The sequence below is a fragment of the Sorex fumeus genome, unplaced genomic scaffold, assembly GCF_029834395.1.
Source record: "Sorex fumeus unplaced genomic scaffold, SorFum_2.1 ptg000015l, whole genome shotgun sequence".
Lineage (NCBI taxonomy): Eukaryota > Metazoa > Chordata > Mammalia > Eulipotyphla > Soricidae > Sorex > Sorex fumeus.
Genome location: NW_026606072.1, coordinates 6,190,842 through 6,210,271, shown reverse-complemented (window position 1 = coordinate 6,210,271; position 19,430 = coordinate 6,190,842).

Here is a 19,430-nt window from a genome sequence, read left to right as displayed (position 1 = left end):
CTCTTTCTTCCTTTCTTTTGTTCTCTTTCTTTGACCCGTGTATATGCTAGATTTATAGGTATTATTTTTTTTCTTTTTCTTTTTGCTTTTTGGGTCACACCTGGCGATGCACATGGGGTTACTCCTGGCTCTGTACTCAGGAATCACCCCTGGCAGTGCTTAGGGGACCATATGGGACGCTGGGAATCGAACCCTGGTTGGCCGCGTGCAAGGCAAATGCCCTACCCACTGTGCTATTGCTCCAGCCCCTATAGGTATTATTTTAAGATCTCACTATGCCTTTGTGTTTATTGGTTGTGCTTTGTTACCTAAAGAAGTCAGAGGAAGAATTATACTTTTGTAAGTGTTGAGAGTGCAGAAGAAATTGTACTTCTCAGTATTTACCTGAAACACAATAATTCAAAGAGATACACGAACATATTTATCACGATATTGTTTATAGTAGTTAATAATTTGAAATACAACTTAAATAGTCACCGGCTGCTTAATACAGTAGAGGGGTTCATGTAAACTATGGAATGCTCTTTAGTTATAAAGAAAGATGCAATTTGCAACATGGTTGGACTAGAAAGAACTGTGCTAAGTGTAGCAAGGCAGACAGATAGAGACAAGTACTGTGTGGTTTTGTTTGTGTGGGAATATTTAAATGTTGACATATATATAGAGAGAACAAACATATGAACTTTTTTTTTTTAATTTTTTTTTCCCCTTTATTTTATTTTATTTTTTTTAAAGTTGTAGATTTACAATTTTTTGTGCTTTGGTTTCAATTATACAATGATCAGATACCCATCCATATGAACTTTTGATACAAGACCAGTTGGTGGTTAACAGAATGTAAGGGCTGCGGTGGGGGCTTATGGGTTTTTGTAATTCAGAGACTGAAATGTTAATTTTCACTGATGCACACCCAAAGCCTTTATAATACTATAATTCAATGCTGCTTAATAAAAATAAGATGAGGATTTCATTGGTATATAGTTATAGGGGTTTCTAATTTAATCTATTTGCGTTCTCTCTTTTCATGCTTTATTTTATTCGTTTGTTTTTGGGACACACCCAACTGCTAAGGGATTGCTCTTGGCTCTCTGCTCAGTAATCATTCCTGATAGTACTCAAGGGATAATATGGGGTCCTGGAGATCAAACCTAAGTTGGCTACATGAAAGATAAAAACCTACCCACTATACAATCACTTCAGCCCCCTCTCTTTTCCTTGATAAAACTAAATGTATGTTTATCTTCATTGATCCTCTATTATTTCTTATTCTCTTTATTTTCACTGAACTCCAAAAATAGTTTCATATAATTCCAATTTTTCTAAATTTCACTAGTACTGAGACTTATTTTGTGACCTAATGTTATCTATCCTGGAGAATGTTCCATTGAGAAGACTGTATTTTGCTTTTGTGAATGAGCATTCTGATAATAACTATTAAGTCCTTAGGTGTCCATTTGGTATGACATGTAGTTTGAGATAGAAGAGTCATTACTGAGTTTCTATCTGGAGTGACCCATCAATTGTTGAAAGGAGGGTACTAATGTTTTTTACTCTGAGTTACTAGCTTCTCCCTTCAAGTTTGCGTATACAGCCTTTGGAGTTGGGTGCAGGGATATTTACAGTGTTAAATCCTCTGGTTGGGTAGTTTTTATCATTAAATAATAACTTTATTTCTTACTAGAGTCCTTGCCTTAAAATATATATTGTCTGAAAAAGTATAAGACCTTTTTTCCCCCATAAAATGTCTATCTATTCTTTCACTTCTTGTCTGCGTGTGTCCTTAGAGCTTAAACTTGAGTGTATCATTGGTACCAAATAAAACTTATTTTTTAAATTTTTTGTCATTGTATGCATTTTGACTGAAGAATTTAGTCCATTTACATTTAAAGTTATATTGATATGTATGAACTTATCACTACAATTTTGCTTTTCATTTTCTGGAAGTTATTTAATTTTTTATTCTATGTTTTCTCTGATACAGCTTTGATGAAATGGATAAACTCCTAGAAGTATACAACTTACCTAGATTAAATCACAAATAAATATAAAACATTAACAGAAGAGTTACTAATAAAAATACTGAATCAGTAATTTAAAACCCAACAACAGTTCAAGCCCAGATGATTTCATTGGTAAACTCTTGCAAAATAACTAAAACCAACTCTTCTCAAGCTCTTCCAAAAAATAAAATAGGGAGAACAGTTCCAAACTCGATTTACTAGGCCAGCTTTCTACTGATGTCAAAATCAGAAAAAGATACTACAAGAAAAGGAAATTACAGACCAAAACTTTTGATGAACATAGATTTATAAACAATCTACAAGATTCTGTCACTGTCACTGTCCTCCCGTTGTTCATCAATTTTGCTGGAGCAGGCCCAGTAACGTCTCCACTGTGACCCTTGTTACTGTGTTTGGCATATCAAATATGTCACGGGTAGCTTGCCAGTCTTTGCCATGCGGGCGAGATACTCTCAGTAGCTTGCCGGGCTCTCCGAGAGGGGTGGAGGAATTGAACCTGGATCGGCGGCGTGCAAGGCAAATGCACTACCTGCTGTGCTACGTCCGGCCTCTGAACGTGCCTGATCTACAAGATTCTACAATATAAAATTCAGTGATATGTGAAATTCATGCACCATGGTCAAATGGGATTTATTCCAGTGATACAGGATGGCTTGATATCTACAGATCAAACTATCTGATATGCCAGATCAATAAAACCATGATTAAAGTCAAAAGGTCATCTCAATAGATGCAGCAGAAAGCTTCATTTTTCAAAATTAGACATTCTTTTGTGATAAAAATATCTCATTAAGAACTGTTTTTGAGGGAAATGTTCCTCACGATAATAAATACTATCTGTATATCCCTCTAAGAGCAGGATCAAGGCAAAGATATTCACTTTCACCACTTTTGTTCAACATAGTACTATAAATCCTAGCAAGAGCAATTAGTCAAAAAAAAGAAGAATAGTCATTGAAGTCAGAAAGGAAAAAGAGAAACTATCTATTTGAAGACAACTTGACAACTTGATATAGAGAAAACTAGAATCCACAAAAACTGTTTTAACTAATAAATTTAGTAAAATTGTGGAATACAGAAACTATGCAAACATTCATTGTACACAGTAACTGTCATCAAAAGAACTAAGGAAATACTCTCATTTTTGATTGCATCAAAAAGACACAAGTTAGGGGCCAGGTCATTTTCCTTGCATGCAGCTGATCCAGGTTTGATCCCCAGAATTCCCTATGGTTCCCTTCGCGCCACCAGGAGTATTTCCTTAGTGCAAAACCAGGAGTAAACCCTGAGCACCAGCGGATGTGGCCCCAAACAATTACAACAACAACAACAAAAAGACACACAGAGGAATAAATTTGATGAAGATCTTTACACTGAAATATACAAGATATTGATGCAGTATATCAATACTGATATAGTGATATATTGAAGTACAAGATATTGATACAGGGTGGGGTGTAGTACAAGCAGGCGGAGTGCTTGCCTTGAACACACCTGGATTCAATTCTCTGCACCCGATATGGTCCTCCAAGCCCTCCAGGAGTGATCCCTGAGCACAGCACCAGTAGCAAGCACTGAACACTTCTGAATTTGGCCTAAAAACCAAATGATACAAATAGAAATACAGTTTTTACTCACAAATGAATTAGAAGAGTTTGTATTCTAATATTTATATTCTACTGTCAAATTTTGAAAAGCTTAAATTTTCACACTACCTAAAGCAACATACAGATTTAATGTAATGTCTATCAAAATTCTGATGACTTTTTCGCAGAAATAGAATAAATGATTCTAAAATATGTTTAGAAATCATAAAAGATCCTAAGTATAGCCAAAGCTCTTCTTGAGAAAGAAGAACATAGTAAAAGGTATAGCACTTCTCAATTTAAAGCTACAGTATAAAGTTAGTAAAAGTAAAGTAAAGGCCCTCCCGTTGATCATCGATTTGCTCGAGCGGGCCCAGTAACGTCTCCACTGGAGACTTTGTTGTTACTGTGTCTGGCATATCGAATACGTCACGGGGAGCTTGCCAGGCTCTGCCGTGCGGGCGAGATACTCTCGGTAGCTTGCCGGGCTCTCCGAGAGGGGCAGAGGAATCGAACTCGGGTCGGCCATGTTGGCTGCGTGCAAGGCAAACGCCCTACAGCTGTGCTATCGTATAAAGTTATGGTAATAAAATACATACTATTGTCATACTATAGAATATAGGACAATGGAATAATAGACAGTCCAGAAATAAAGCCACTAACATGTGTTCAGCTTATATGTAGCAGTGGAATCCAGACACAGAATGTGAAAGGAAATCACTTTATAATATATGTTGGTGGGTAAATAGAAAACTATTTGCAAAAGGAAACTGCCATATCTTACACGTAAGATATAGTTGACCCACATCTTTTTTGGACTTTACTGTTCTTCAATAACTTGCTAGGTTTTTTGTTGTGGAACTTGCATGTGTATGAGTGCTCTTGAATGCTTTGCTGATCATGGAAGAGAATTGAGGCATTCTAGTCACCCACCCAGTTCACCTGGTAGCATCCCTCTGCGACCCCCAGTGACCCCCAGCACTGTTAGGGAGGCCAGAAACAAAACAGAGTGAAGGAATAAATTGCCAAGAGTTTACCAAGTGTGAAATCAAAAGGGGTTAAGTAAGGGGGCTAGGGTTTGGAGCCAGAGGGATGCTGAGACACACACTGAGGATAGAGAGAGGAGAGGGAGAGAGAGAGAGAGAGAGAGAGAGAGAGAGAGAGAGAGAGAGAGAGAGAGAGAGAGAGAGAGAGAGAGAAGACAGCAGCACCCTGGGATTGAAGAGATCAGGAGCAAGGTGGCATTTCTGGAGCCTGTAAGAACTTTCAGTAAGTTTGATCATCAGTAGAAGAATAAGGACAGAAGAGCCAGAAGAGAGGGGATGAAGATGCTTTGCCCACTCTCCTCACCCTCTTCCCTCACCTCCTCTCATGCATCCCATTTGAGAGTATAGGCAAACAGTGTGCAAACTAGGGGAAAATAGAGATAATGAGAGGTAACATAGGGCCAGGGAAGATTTTTCCTAAAATGGAAAACTGAGACCAAGCTAACAGAATTGAATTCTACAAAAGGCACTGATTTTGAATAAACAGAAATTTTTTGATATGAAAAAATATGAAAAATGTGCTTGAGAAAGATAAACATGGCAACCATGTTCCAAAGAGCAAGTTGTTTTCACAATGGTTAATAAGTGATGCATACCTTTGTCAGCTTTTTAAAAAGAATGTTCTTTCCAATTTCATGGAAAATGCCCCTTGGGGAAACCACAGAAATAGACTGCAGTCCTTATTTAGTGGAAAATATTTAATTGGAACAATGTTTCTCACTGTCAAGCTTAGAAGTAGGTTGTATCTTTCTGATTGTTGTAATGTATGGCCTGGGACCTACAGAGGCACAGGCTGAAGGACTAGGAACCAGAGAGGCCAGCACCAGCTCAAACTGCTGTGTCCATCCAAAGTTACAGAGCCGAAAAGGCAGGAACAGGAAGAATTGTCAACCAGGGTGGCCAGCATCAGGGTGAAGAAAGATGGAAATGAATTTTGGAAGAAAATGACCAGTCCATGGATGCAGGGAACAACTCGCAAACCCATCCATCCATTTATCCTGCCTGTTGATGGCTACATGGCTAATTCACACTAATTGATGGGAAAGGGTATCTGTTCTAGCTCTCCACCAAATCATCTCAGACTTAGCAGTTGTACTGTTCTCCCATTGTTCATCGATTTGCTTGAGCAGGTCCAGTAACGTCTCCACTTTGAGATTTGTTGTTACTGTATTTGGCATATTGAATATGGCACGGGGAGCTTGCCAGGCTTTGCCGTGCAGGTGAGATACTCTTGAGCTTGCTGGGCTCTCTCAGAGGGGCAGAGGAACCGAACCCGGCTCGGCCGGGCTGGTTGCGAGCAAGGCAAATGCCCAACCGCTAACCTTAAATCGCTGAAGAAATTAGTTCTCTTAAGTGGGAGAATAATTTACTTTTAAGCCATAGGTTCACTTTTTTTTACTTTTATTTAGAATAATTTATTTTTAAGCCATAGGGCTGAAGTGATAGCACAGTGGTAGGGTGTTTGCCTTGCAAGCCACCCGCCCGGCCAAGCCAGATTCGATTCCTCCGCCCCTCTCCGAGAGTCCCGCAAGCTACCGGGAGTATTTCACCCGCACGGCTAGGCCAAATACGGTAACAACGAGTCTCACAATGGAGACATTACTGGGCCTGCTCGAGCAAATCGATGGACAACGGGAGGGCAGTGCTACAGTGCTACAGGTGTTCCCAAGAATGTTCTGTTTATGCTGGAGATTTAATGAGCCCAATAAGAGTTGGGCCTTCTCTTTGCTCAATCTATAGGAATCGTTGTATGGGGAAGCAGAAGCAAAGGTACCATCCTGTTTCTTTTTCCAAATTCCAGGGCTCAGTCTGTCCTTGACCCCTGGTAAGAAGAAATCCAAACCCTCAGGGCAGTCTACATACAGAGAAGTCAGGCAGAGCCATTATTCCCTTTCTGAAACCAGCACACAGGAGTCTTCTAGGGGAGAATGGAGTCCACTTGTCCTCCATGCTTGTTGCTTGTTTCTTGCAGCCCACCCCACTCCAAGGGAGCCTCAACCCCAGAAGCAGGAGGCCAGGTTCTGTCCCTGTTCTATCCTCCAGGTGGCAGGAGAAGCAGCAGGAGCGACGGACTCTGCCAAGCAAAGCTCCTGGAGCCTCGGGCATGGGGACACACTGAGCTATCCTAGGTTCCCAGGACAGCAAGTCCAGGCCGAGGTCAACAGCACTGTGAGACAGCAGATAACTCACAGGTGAGGTTTGAAGGGTGTCTCGGAGGCCGCAGACTTCCTTCCTTCCAGTTAAGAGTCCCCTTCTTAAGTTCCCAATGATTTTTTCACTCCTTGGGTTCTTTCAAGCCCTGTTTACTCAGTGTCGGAACTACTTGAGCAGCCCAGCTCAAGTGCCCAGGATAGAAAGTTGCTCTGGTCACTCTGGAGAGAGGAGCAGAGAGTTGCAATGAATCTTCTGCCCTGGCTCTATGGCCTCCCCTTCCCCACCTTAAGCAAGGCTATCAGGAAGGTTCCAGAACTCAACACCAGCTGCCCTCTCACCTGCTAGTCAATAATTAGTGCCTTGCAAGCACGGCCTATATGAAATTCTTCCTGGAGGTCATTGAGCTCATTGCCCACCTCCCTCCCAGGCCCACTCCTTCCTCAGTGTCTCCCCTCTTCCAGATGGTCTGATGCACCCACATGTGCAAGCCAGAAACCTAGAAGCCACTCCTGCTTTCTTGATCCATGTCAAAGCCATTGCCAATGATTATTGTCCTGTAATTGTCTCCTGAATCTATTTCTCAACCCTCCCGTCACTGTCACTCTCATATGTCTCCCAAACTAGTCAGCCCACGTTTTCGTTTGTTCTTTCAATTCATTGCAGCTCAAGTGATGATTTTGTTTCAGAATGCGAATATTATTGTTTTTCTTCTCTTTAAAGCTTTTAACCACCTCTTGAGGTATAATTAAAGACCCTTGCTGTGGCCAGCTAGATCTTAATATCACCCCTTTTACAACTCCAACTTCTTGTCCAGCTATGCTCCCTTGGGCCCTGTCTGTATTCCTGCCTTCCAGACGTCATTCCTCCTACCGCCAAACACTGATACAGACTCCAATGGTGACTCTCTGCGCTCTTCTTCAGGCAAGTTAAAGCCCATTTTTTAAAATTTCTCTCTCTCTCTCTCTCTCTCTCTCTCTCTCGCAGGGGCAGGGGCTCACTGGGTCACACTCTGTGGTGCTCAGAAGTGACCACTGGTGGTGATGCAGAACCATATACAGTGCCATGGATTAAACTGGGGTTAGTGGAGGTGGCTGCATGCAAGGCAAGTCAATGCCTCACCTCCTGGACTGTCTCGATTATTGCTCCCTACCCCCTTCTATCTGACTTTTGGTCTCTGCTGAGAGCCACTTATTTTATTTATTTTTTATCCTTTAAAACATTTTATTAATCAAAGCCCTATGATTTACATAATTTTTTATAGTTGGGTTTTACACATACTTTGTTCCATCACCAACTCCACCTCCAGTGTTTTCCTCCCTCCCCCAGGGTTCCCAGGTTCCCTCTCTCCCCCTTCCCCCATCCTGCCACCAGCCTGCCACCTTTCTTCGCAGGCACCTTTTTAAATTTGGTTATTGAGTTCTGCATCTCTTGTTTTCAGTGTTGTTGATGCTGCAGTTTGTTTACTTAGCTACACCACTCCTTACACCACTGATGGTGTAAGGAGATCCCCTTAACCTCTGCTCCTAGTTCCCTCCCATATATCTCAGAACCTCTTCTTTAGAGAGATATTTCAGGACTTTCTGGGTAAACCAAACCTCTCCCTTATATTTTCATGGCACCCAGACTCCAGCCCTAGAGAACTTACGTTAAGACAATCTGATACATTTTGGGAGGACTCTTTGATTAGCGCTCGACTCCCCAGCTGAGTTTGATCCCTGTAATGGGCAAGGCACACCTATAGTTTGGCTCACAGTAACTTGCATTAACAGAGCAGAGCACCCAGACTAGCCAGCTGAGGCTGGAGAGATAGTGCAGGTATTATGGCTTTTCCTGTGCTGATACTGGTTCAATCTCTGTCACCACAGGTCCCCTGAGAACCTCTCAGGGGCTGACCCGTAATACTAGACGGCATGGCTCCCAAGCATAGTAGCCCCTAATAAGTACCTGGTTGGCTCTCACCTCCTCCCAGAGGTTTCTGTTGAAAGAACTGAAATAGCCCCTGATGCAGGGCATCATGGGGTTCTGCCACCTCTACTCTGCATTGCTCCCTGCCAGCTCAGCCTGACTCCTTGGTTTCTGCAATTTCTGCAGCCCTGGAAGATTATTCCCTGGAAGGAGAATGTGCCTGATGCCACAGGGTGGGCCCACTCTCCAGCGCTCCATCCCCGAAGTCACCCTCCTTCCCCAAGGTCATTCTGTCATCGCCACTGTTTTACCCACTGTAGGGGTTCCTGCTCCAAGCGGCCAACACGACCTCCTTGGGGGAATGTGACTGAGCCACCTGGTAATGAGTATTCTCCCGACGGCTTTGGGTCAGCCTCAGAACTAAGTCCTGGGATGGGCACCAGAAGCCTTTTGTCTTATTCTCTCTCTCATTTTATTCCCGTCTCTCTGCACGGCAGAGCCTGGCAAGCTACCCGTGATGTATTTGATATGCCAAACACAGTAACAAGTCTTATGATGGAGACGTTACTGGGCCCGCTCAAGCAAATCCATGAGCAACGGGAACACCGACCATGTAAATTAATTTATGGGCAGGAGCGATAGCACAGTGGGTAGGGCATTTGCCTTGCATGCAGCCGGCCTGGCCAAACTGGGTTCGATTCCTCTGCCCCTCTCGGAGAGGCTGGCAAGCTACCTAGAGTACCCATGACATATTCGATATGCCAAACACAGTAATAAGTCTCACAGTGTTACCGGGTCTGCTCAAGCAAATTGATGAACAACGGGAGGACAGTGACAGAAATTAATTTATAATGATTAATTATATTTATTAATATATTTTTATGATGCCAGGGATCAAACCCAGGTCTCATGTATGCAAGGCATGTGCGTTAGCACTGAGCCATATCCAACCTTCTTTGTCTTTAATTTCTCACCTCCATATGCAATCCCACTGCACAGAACTTTTTATCTTGTCCAGGAAAAAAATACAACCCAAACACTCTGCTGAGGAGTGACTGGGAGCAATGAAGTGACCATGGCAGACACCACACCTGCAGACCCGGGGTGACTTGGGTGCCCACTGTCTTGTAGAAAGTATCTTTCAGAACCTTCCAGAGAAAGTAGGTGACCATCGTTTACAGGTGTGTATGGAACATTGGTAAGACACTGTCTCACACGGGTTGCCAATTCCACTTCCTCCCTCCAGGTCTCCGTGAGAAATCCAAGAGCAGTTAGTGCCCACTGCCTCATGTGACTATGGCAACACACCCTAAGGTCCAACCACAGGACGCAAAATTGGTCCCAACAGCAGTGGCAACAGATCTGGGACTCATCTCCTGGGTGTACATCCATGGTGGCACTTTCCTCAGACTGTGCCAGCAGGTACAGGCTGTGCTCAGCGGGGACACTCAGGCATGCCTGTGCCCAGGTGACAGAGGACTGTGACAGCTGATTCTCACTCAAGGAGTCCCCAAGCATCTGGATGACTCTGCAGACTGGCAGGCAGTGGAGGATGAGTCCTTTCCCCCTCTTCCCTCCCTCGGAGGTTGGATTTGCTGTCACTCCTACTTACCCTGTACATGGTCTCTCATATGCATTTCCTCTCTTAAATTCTTGTATTTTCAATCCCGTTGCAGCAGCCTCTTCTTGGAAGACACAGGCTAAGGTATCTTCTTTGTCATCTCTTCTGGAAGAATAGCAAGTTCATTGAGAACCAAAACATCCAGCGACAGCCAAGCTTGTTTCACAGGACATGGAGACTTTTGTAACATGGAGTTCCAAAAGAGCCAAAGTCTGCATTAAAAATTCCATATAAAGCAAGAAATATAAAGTGGAGCAAGGAAAGCCTCTTCAACAAGTGGTGCTGAGAAAACTGAGCAGCCACATGTAAAAAAATGAACCCGGACCTCTATCTAATGCCATGAACAAAAGTCAGATCAAAATGGAATAAAGACCTCAACATCAGATCTGAATTCATAAGATACATAGAGGAAAACATAGGCAGAACCCTTCATGACATTGAAATTAAAGTCATCTTCAAAGGTGAAACACCACTGACCAAGCAAGTGAAAGTAAGTATAAACAAACATAATCATTGTATCACTGTATCACTGTCATCCATTGTTCATCGATTTACTCGAGTGGGAGCCAGTAACGTCTCCATTCATCCTAGCCCTGAGATTTTAGCAACTTCTCTTTACTCATCCTTCCCAACAGTGCTGTATTGCAGGTTCTTTCAGGGTCAAGGGAATGAAATCCATTATTGTTACTATTTTTGGCATATCAAATATGCTACAGGGAGCTTGCTGGGCAACAAACATAATATGAGAACTAAAATCCAAGAATGGTAGAAATGAGGCTCAGGACATCTGGTCCATGGTAGGAAATTTGTCAGAAGTGTTTGTGTGCATTGTGCAGGGTGGGTGGCAGTTAGGATAGAGAGGGACCACTATGACAAAATAGTTGGAAATGATGACTCTGGGCAAGGGTTGAATGCTGCAAGTAGGTAAAGTCTATGGCCATACCATCCTTAATGCGCCCAATCTTATTTTAAAGTAGGCAAAGGTATACACATAATAACCTCTCAGTGCCTTTATTGCAAGCCATGATGCCCAGAAGAAGAAGAAGAAGAAGGAGAGAGAGAGAGAGAGAGAGAGAGAGAGAGAGAGAGAGAGAGAGTGCCTGCCACAGAGGCAGACTGGGGAGGGGTGTAAGTGAAAAGGGGGACAGGAGGGGAAATTGGGACATTGATGTTGGGAAATGTGCGCTGATGAAGGGTGAAGGCATGGGTATTAGATCATTCTGTGACTGAAACCCATCATGAGCAACTTTGAACTGTGTGTCTCATGGTGATTCATTTTTTTAAAAAAGACTTCACATATACATGAACCACAAATAATATGGATTTCTTATAAAAATTAAGCATTGATGCATTTCTGTAAAATTGTTAAGTAACAAGAGGAATAAAAAAAGCTGTGCATGCTGGGATTCAGAGGCTTTGTCCTGCTACATCATTTCATTGAGGGGAGGGGCATACCAAGTGATGCTATTCCTGTCTCTGTGCTTGAGTTACCCCTGAAGGTGGTCAAGGAACAATATGAGGTGTTGGGAATTGAACTAAAGTTGACTATATGCAAGGCAAGCACCCAACTCCTTTACTATCTCTCCAGTCCTGTGAACATTTTATATAGTGGCTAGTTTCAGCGACCACGGCCAGGGCTAAGTGTGGTCTGTAAAGGTCAGGAGTGGATCTTTTTCAAGGAGTCAGAAGCTCATAATGAAGCCTTATATTCCCAAAGCAAGGGAGGAAGTTAGAGAGAGCTGAACAAAGGATTTGTTTTGAAGTGGGCCTGCCCAGGCTGTGCTGTGGAACAGGAAGAGGAAGTTCGTGGCTTCACTAATGTTTCTGGATCAGGTTATTGGAAGAATGTTGGCATTTACATGTATGTGAAGTTTGTTGCTCTTTCTGTTAAGCTCTTCACATACATACTCTTAATTAATTTTTAGTTTTCAGAAGTAATTAATTGGTATTATTGAATTCTACAGAGTAAGGATTTGATTTTATCCCCACTGTGTTTTAAACAGGTTTAATTTTACTAATTGAGTTAATTGCCTGATCACTCCTCAGTTTCTGAGGCGTAAACCACAGGGCTATTTGTGGAATGGACATAGGCAGATAGACTTTAAGTATCTGTCCCGTACTTTGGGAGTGGTAGGGTACATTGTCATCAGCTCCATAATGTTAAGTGTTAACATTACTATAAGCATTTGCATAAGCCAAAATAAAATTAAATTTTTAAATTTAATTTAAAAACCAATTGAATTTAATTTTAATTTAATTAAAAATTTAATAAAAAGTTTTTAATTTACAAAGCTATTAATAATTGAGTCTTAGGCATACGACATGCCAACACCAATCCCATCACCAACGCTCACTTCACCAATGTTCACCAGTGTTCACTACACCACTGTCTCATGCTCCTTCCGGGGCCCCCTGCTCTACCTTCTGCCTGCCCCCTTGACAGGCGCACTTCACAATTGTGTGGTTGTGGTTTAAATATCATGTTTTTAATATTGTTGAATCTATGCTTTAAATATATAGCTGTACCACTCCCCCATATCAACAGTATATCTGAGGCCCCTGACCTCTGATTCCTCATGACTTCCCATTTTCATTTTCCTTTCTCCCATCAATCTCTTTCCTTCTCAATCCTTCCCCTCCTTATACTCTGAGGTCAAGAGTGATTTAGCCATCTTCCCTTAATTATGTCACACTTCTAGTCCAGTTATTCAATAAACCCCTGATAAGTGAGATCTCTAATACATTTTAAAAAATTTGCCTTGAGTTCACAGCAAGTAATGGTAAAAGAAAGATTCAAACTCAAGATTAAGCTCCAAAGATCTTTCTGTCCCTTATAATAGCTATAAGTACTTAACAATAGAGTTATACTGCTTGAAAAAGCAAACAATAACAGACTGTGTGACTGAAGAGATAGTTGAGCAACCTGGTACCAGAAATGACACTGTTCACTTGAACCTGAGCTCTCCTTCGGCTGTTAAATGACCTTGACCAACTGCTCTTTCTCTGGAGAGAGAAAAACTTATAGGAGCTGGTGATACCACAAAAACACTCTCTTCTCTTAGAAGCAATAGGAGAACAGATAAAGAAAATGAAACACTATGTCAACATTGCATACACTGCAGTTGCTTAAATCAAGTTGACAACATTTTAGCATTCCTACTCGGTAAGAAACATTATCAGGGCTCAGCTGTGGTTTCCTCCCATCTCTGCCACCACAGACATTCCAAGTGGCAAAATGAACTCACTTACTTCAAAACCCCTACTTCTTTGAACATTATTCACTCTTTTCCGCCTGTTTTCTCCCTCAGAAATATTTTTGAACAGTGTTTGCTACCCACTATTTATAGCTTTCCAGTTTTGGCAGGTATGAGAAAGTTTATAAGTGGTTTGTTTTCTTTGCTATATCCAGTGTTGATTTAAGTCCTTTTAGCCACTGAAACAATTGGAAGCACTTTCAAGGAAGGTTAAAATCTGTTGATAACTGATAACATTGTGAAATCTAGATGGTCTGAATCAAGGTTTCTTGAGGAGGGAGGGGGGCTCAGGTCAGTTTTTAAAATTTTTGCAGTCCTTTGGCTTAACTAATTAGCTTTACTTCTTTTTAAGGAACTGTTCCAGAAGAAGTTTCTATTTGACATAGGTAAAAAGAGCATCTCAGGATGATTTCCCTGGTTTTGCACCTCTGGGATGACCCATAGTTTGACAGCTGCATAAGAAAACATGTGGCTAGCATTGTACAGTTGAGCTCTAACCCGAGAGGACTTTCTTTAGAAAACCTATGTCAAACGTTTGGGCCTTTAACCAAGTTCCACATTCTGACCCAAGACTAATGCTAGCGGTTCTTTTGTTTAGAAGAGATGCCTGGAATTTCTGGGTTTTGTTTCATAAATGACTGAACTAAATACATTCGAAAGCCAGTAGGATTATAGACGTCTGCCCCCTCCTATCTGGCATATTTTTACGGGTGGTATGGCTGGCCTTGTTTTTCTTTTCCTTTCTAAATTTTTCCACCCTCAGACTCCCTGTAATTTGTGGGCCTTGAGAAAAGTCATAGTTTGTCCTGTAATGTAGAGAGAGTTCTTGTTTGGGGTCACCCTGCTCCTTCTTGTCACCTGGTTCTTGTTTGTGGTGCCACAGGGAAGGGAACCTCAGTGGATACAGAGACCCTCTAGAGAAAAGCTTATCTCCCACTTCAAAAGCCTCTCCCAAGCCCTGCAGTGTAGTTTCAGCAAGGACAGGAATGGAACTTGAGGACTGTCTACCTGACATCTGGGCCAGAAGAAGCTGGGATAGAACAGGAACAACAGCTCCCACAGTCTCTCAGAAGAATATGAGGGAGTGCGGCAATAGTTCAAGGCAGAGGGGCTTATGGCCGCATAAACAAGGCCCATGCTTGACCCTCAGCACTGCTCTAAAGACCTCTGAGCACCAAAATGATGATCCTTGTAGCACCCAGCAAAGCCGGACCCAAGCAACATTGCTTGGCTCTACTATTGAACCAACTGCCAGGTGGGCTGAGTATTGCTGGGGGTGGACCCTCTAGAGCACCAGTTAGGAGTGCCCCCCTTAGCCCCCAAAAGAATATAAAGCCTTGGGTGTTAGCTGGGAAATCGGAAATATTGGTGTTGGGAAGGTATAATGGTGATGGGGTTGGTGTTGGGATAGTGAATACAATAAATCAATGTGAACAACTTTATAAAAATAAAATTAAAATTAAAAAAAGAATATAAGGTCTTTCTATGGGCCTGCTCTGCCATCTGTTAGGACTGGGAAAATGACAATGAATCCTCCCCACCCCAGACCCCTCCCCCGCAGTAGACCAGGCGTTTCCTGGGTTTACTTAAGTAAAGATCTTTTATACCCAAGTGACATGGGCAGGCTAGGTCGGTCCTATAAAGAGATGAAGCACTCCATTCTCACTTCCTACCTCCTACCCTGCTCTTCTAATTTGTCTTCTAATTTACAAGAAGTACTTCCTTTCCCTCTGGGCCATTGTTATGATTTGTATTTGTTAATTGGGGCTGGGGGGGGGAGGGGCATACCCAGCAGTGCTCAGGGCTTATCCTGATTCTGTACTCAGGGATCACTCCTGGTTGGGGTCAGCTGCTGGGAAATTTGACCAGGATAGGTCACAAGTTTCAGGCAAGTACCTTATCTTCTTAATACCTTAAATGCCTGAAGTCTTTAACTCTTGTACCATCTCTCCAGCCCTTTTCTGGTTTTTTTTTTCTTTTTGGGTCACACCCAGCAATGCACAGGGATTACTCCTGGCTCTGCACTCAGGAATTACCCCTGGGTGCTCAGGGTACCATATGGGATGCTGGGAATTGAATCCAGGTCGGCCACGTGCAAGGCAAATGCCCTACCCACTGTGCTATTATTGCTCCACTCCACTTTTCTTGTTTTTAAAAATGTGACATGTATTAGCAATGTCTTTAAACATCTTTTTATTTTAAAAAAATCAGATATGCAAAGTTAAAAAGTTTGCTGAACTCCATAGCTTTCACCATATTTAATAAGTATCAGTTTAATTAGTATAACTTCAGCTACAGCTGCTAGTGTCTCCCCCACTTTAATCTACTAAAGCATTTTGCAGCAAATCCTAGACCCCAGTCACATCTCCTCTCCTACTTCTATACAAGTCTCAGGTCTCTCAGCAATGGAGTTTTTTGTTTTGTTTGTTTGTTTAGAGGTGTGTGTGGGGGGGGGGGGGGCAGGGAGGAACACCCAGTGGTGCTCAAGTCTTACTTCTGGCTCTGCACTCAGAGATTATTCCTGGCAGTGTTCAGGGGACCATATGGGGTGCGAGAGCCAGCCACATGCAAGGCAAGCACCTTACCCACTCTACTAACTCTTCAGTCAGGAAATATTTTCATATGTGGTCTTTCTGTTTCTCCACTGAGAACCTTTCTCAGCATCATCTCTCACACACTTAGACCAGAGATTTCCAGCTATCTTGGAGCACTCTGCTTACAGTTGATTGGCTGAGCTATGACACTGTCCAGGGCTTCTCATTGCTTTTGCTTCTTACACATCTTCCACCTGTCTTTATCTTTTTATTTTCTGCCATGACTTTTTGTTCTGAGGAACAACTCAGTGGTCCTGATGTTCACTTATTGCTCCACAATAGCATGTATAACTTGAGAATTGACAGTTTGAAAGTTTTTCCCATCAAAACTCTTATGTTGACCAGTAATGAGCATCAAAAAATCTAGAAAGAAGATATAATTAGTGCAACTCATATAGTCGGTGATGATGATACATCAAAAAAAAAGCAGGAGGAAATTTTCTTAGATAAGAAGTGAAATAGCAAGACAAAAGCTCATTTTTGAGGCGCCATGTTGAAACAGAAAGGGAGAAAGACTGCAATAAAAGTTTATGGGCTGCACTAGGAAAAACCATCCATCAGTTACCCTTTATTCTCTCCTGGTCAACTTCCCCATCCTATGTGAATACATAAATATGAGTGTGTGTGTGTGTGTGTGTGTTTACTTGTATGTGTTAGATTTACTGAAGTAAAGTGCAAAATTGAAAGTGTATTTTGAATACATATGAATGCGTGTGTTTGCTTGTGTGTTTTACATTTACTGAAGTGAAGTGCAAAATTGAGAGTATAAACTGATGCATTCTGGGACATGAATACCCCCATAAAACTATCATAACTAATATAATGACCCTATAATTAAACCTGAAACATCCTACCAGGTTCTGATCTGATTTCTGTCATTATACATTAGTTTGCATTTTCTGAAAATTTACTTAAATGGAATCATGCAATATTTGCTTTTGTCTGGATTCTTTTACTGAATACAATTATTTTGAGACTCATTCATGTTCTGAATAATGCACTACTTTTGATTACTGAGTAGTAATCCATTGTATTGTGTTCTTAGTAAACCATGGGAAGGACTTAGAAAGGGTCCCTTTATCAGGATCATTCTTGTGTCCTAATTGTTTTCAGTACTTATGATGACACACCTAACTTTCTCTAGGCAGGGTCAAAGGACACCTCTTCCATAGAACCTAATCCCTAGAGAATAAATTCTTCCACTATCATTGCATTCTTGAATTTCCCTGATATCAGATCTCCTCTTTTAATTTCACTCTCCTCTTTTAATTTTGTGATATTTTTTAACAAAATTTGTTTTAATTCTGTAATTTTATGATTAGTTGGTGGTGGTGGGCATGGAGGGGCAGAGTGAGGTTTGGGAAAGAGAAACACCTACTTGATAAATCATTATGACACTAAAATTCATTTCTAGGTAAAGGAGTAGGCATGGGGGAGAGTCAGATACTTGGCAGTGAATTTTAAAACCAGTCATAAAACTAAGGTATGATCTGTTTATTTGTTGTCTTGTTTTGGGGCAAGGCTCGGGGTTTATTCTGGCTCTGTGCTCAAGGATTACTCTTGGTAGTGCTTGGGGGATCATGAGCGATGATCAAACCCAAGTTGGCCACATGCAAGGCAAGCATCCTTCTCACTGTACTATTTCTCCAGCCCCTAAAGTATAATCTGAATAGTCTTAGTGCTATCCCCATTCTGAAGATGCTAGCCCAAACCAGGAGGTTGGACCACTTCAGGAGAGGATATGGCAGGAACAAAATTCCTGGGAAGGCTTTGAATGACAGAGCTATCAACCTTCTGAGCTTTTTCCCTGGCAAGGCCTCCAGCAAATGACTCTTACCTGCATGGACAGCTCCAAGCCGGGCAATTTGGAGAATGTCTGAGAGAATATATGCCAAAGCTACCAAGTACATGCCATTCTAGAGTCACCTGCATCCCAGTTTGGGATGCATGATTTCTTTTCTTTTACTTTATAAAGTTCTGTCTTCTCTTTTATAGAAACATGACAATAAGCATGTTGAGAAAAGGAAAAGTGAGAAACAATAGTTTCATCTTGCACCTAATCTATATCACAGAAAGAAAAATCACTTCCTCACATGATCTCCCATTCTCTGCCCCATCATGATTTAGAACCTGCAGGAAGTCTTTTGACCTAAAAAGATTATCTTCCTCAAGAAAGCAAGTCTGATTAAGTTAGCACTTACTGGCCATAAAGTAGTCAGGTTTTTTTTTTCCCCTTAAAGAGTCCCAGAAGAGAACAGCGCAGAATCTCCTGCCCCCATGCCTGGCTGTCCTCGCAAGGGCCCCTTGGAGGGGGGCGGGTTGAGATTCCCTCCCTGCCCCGAGCAGAGCCCTGGCAGCCGAAGACCTCCAGAACCAGTCACAACCATGCTGAGACCACTCTTCACACACATGAAGGTACCAGCAGAGGAACAAAGGCATGTGGGTCCCGGGACTGAGATCTCCAAGCCTGCTCGGATAGTGGCTGAGCAACCTCCACCCAGATCCTACATCTTCCAGTAGGCAGGGGTCACACCCACCAACTGCCCCTCCCTCCCCCAGTGCCTTGTAATCCCATCAACGGCCAAGACCCAGAGACTGTAAAACCCAGCTGGGTTTTATAGTCTTTATAGACATCTTATTATCTCATTTTTACTTTGGACAATCCGGCAGGCTATCGAATGTAACCTGCCCACACGGCAGAGTCTGGCAAACTCCCCGTGGCGTACCCAATATGCCAAATACCAGTAACAGTGATGGGTCTCATTCTCCTAACCCTGAAATAACCTTGCATATGGCACTTTTTAAAACCTCAGGGCTAGGGCAAAGGAGATATTACTGGTGCCTGCTCGAGGCAGTCGATGAACAGCAGGATGATCGTGATCGTGGAAGAGTCCAAAGAGGAATGTGTGTGTGTGTGTGTGTGTGTGTGTGTGTGTGTGTGTGTATGTGTGTGTGTGTGTAGGGGATGGGGGGTGGCAAGGGATCCTTAGTCAAGATTGTCCTTTTATTTCTTCCTCAAATAACATACTTCACTGGTTGCCAGCATATTTATTTTGGTGTAGAATTGTCCTTGGTGGCAGCCTTGAAAAGCGAAAATAGAAGAAAATGACTATTAGCTACCTCCAAAAGCTGAATGTTAAAAGTATATAAAAATATAAGACAAAGGCAGGAAAGTGCACTGAACCACAGTTTTGAGCAAGGAATCAGTGAGTATCTTTCTTGGGTCTAGTTAAAATATCAGCTTTGTGC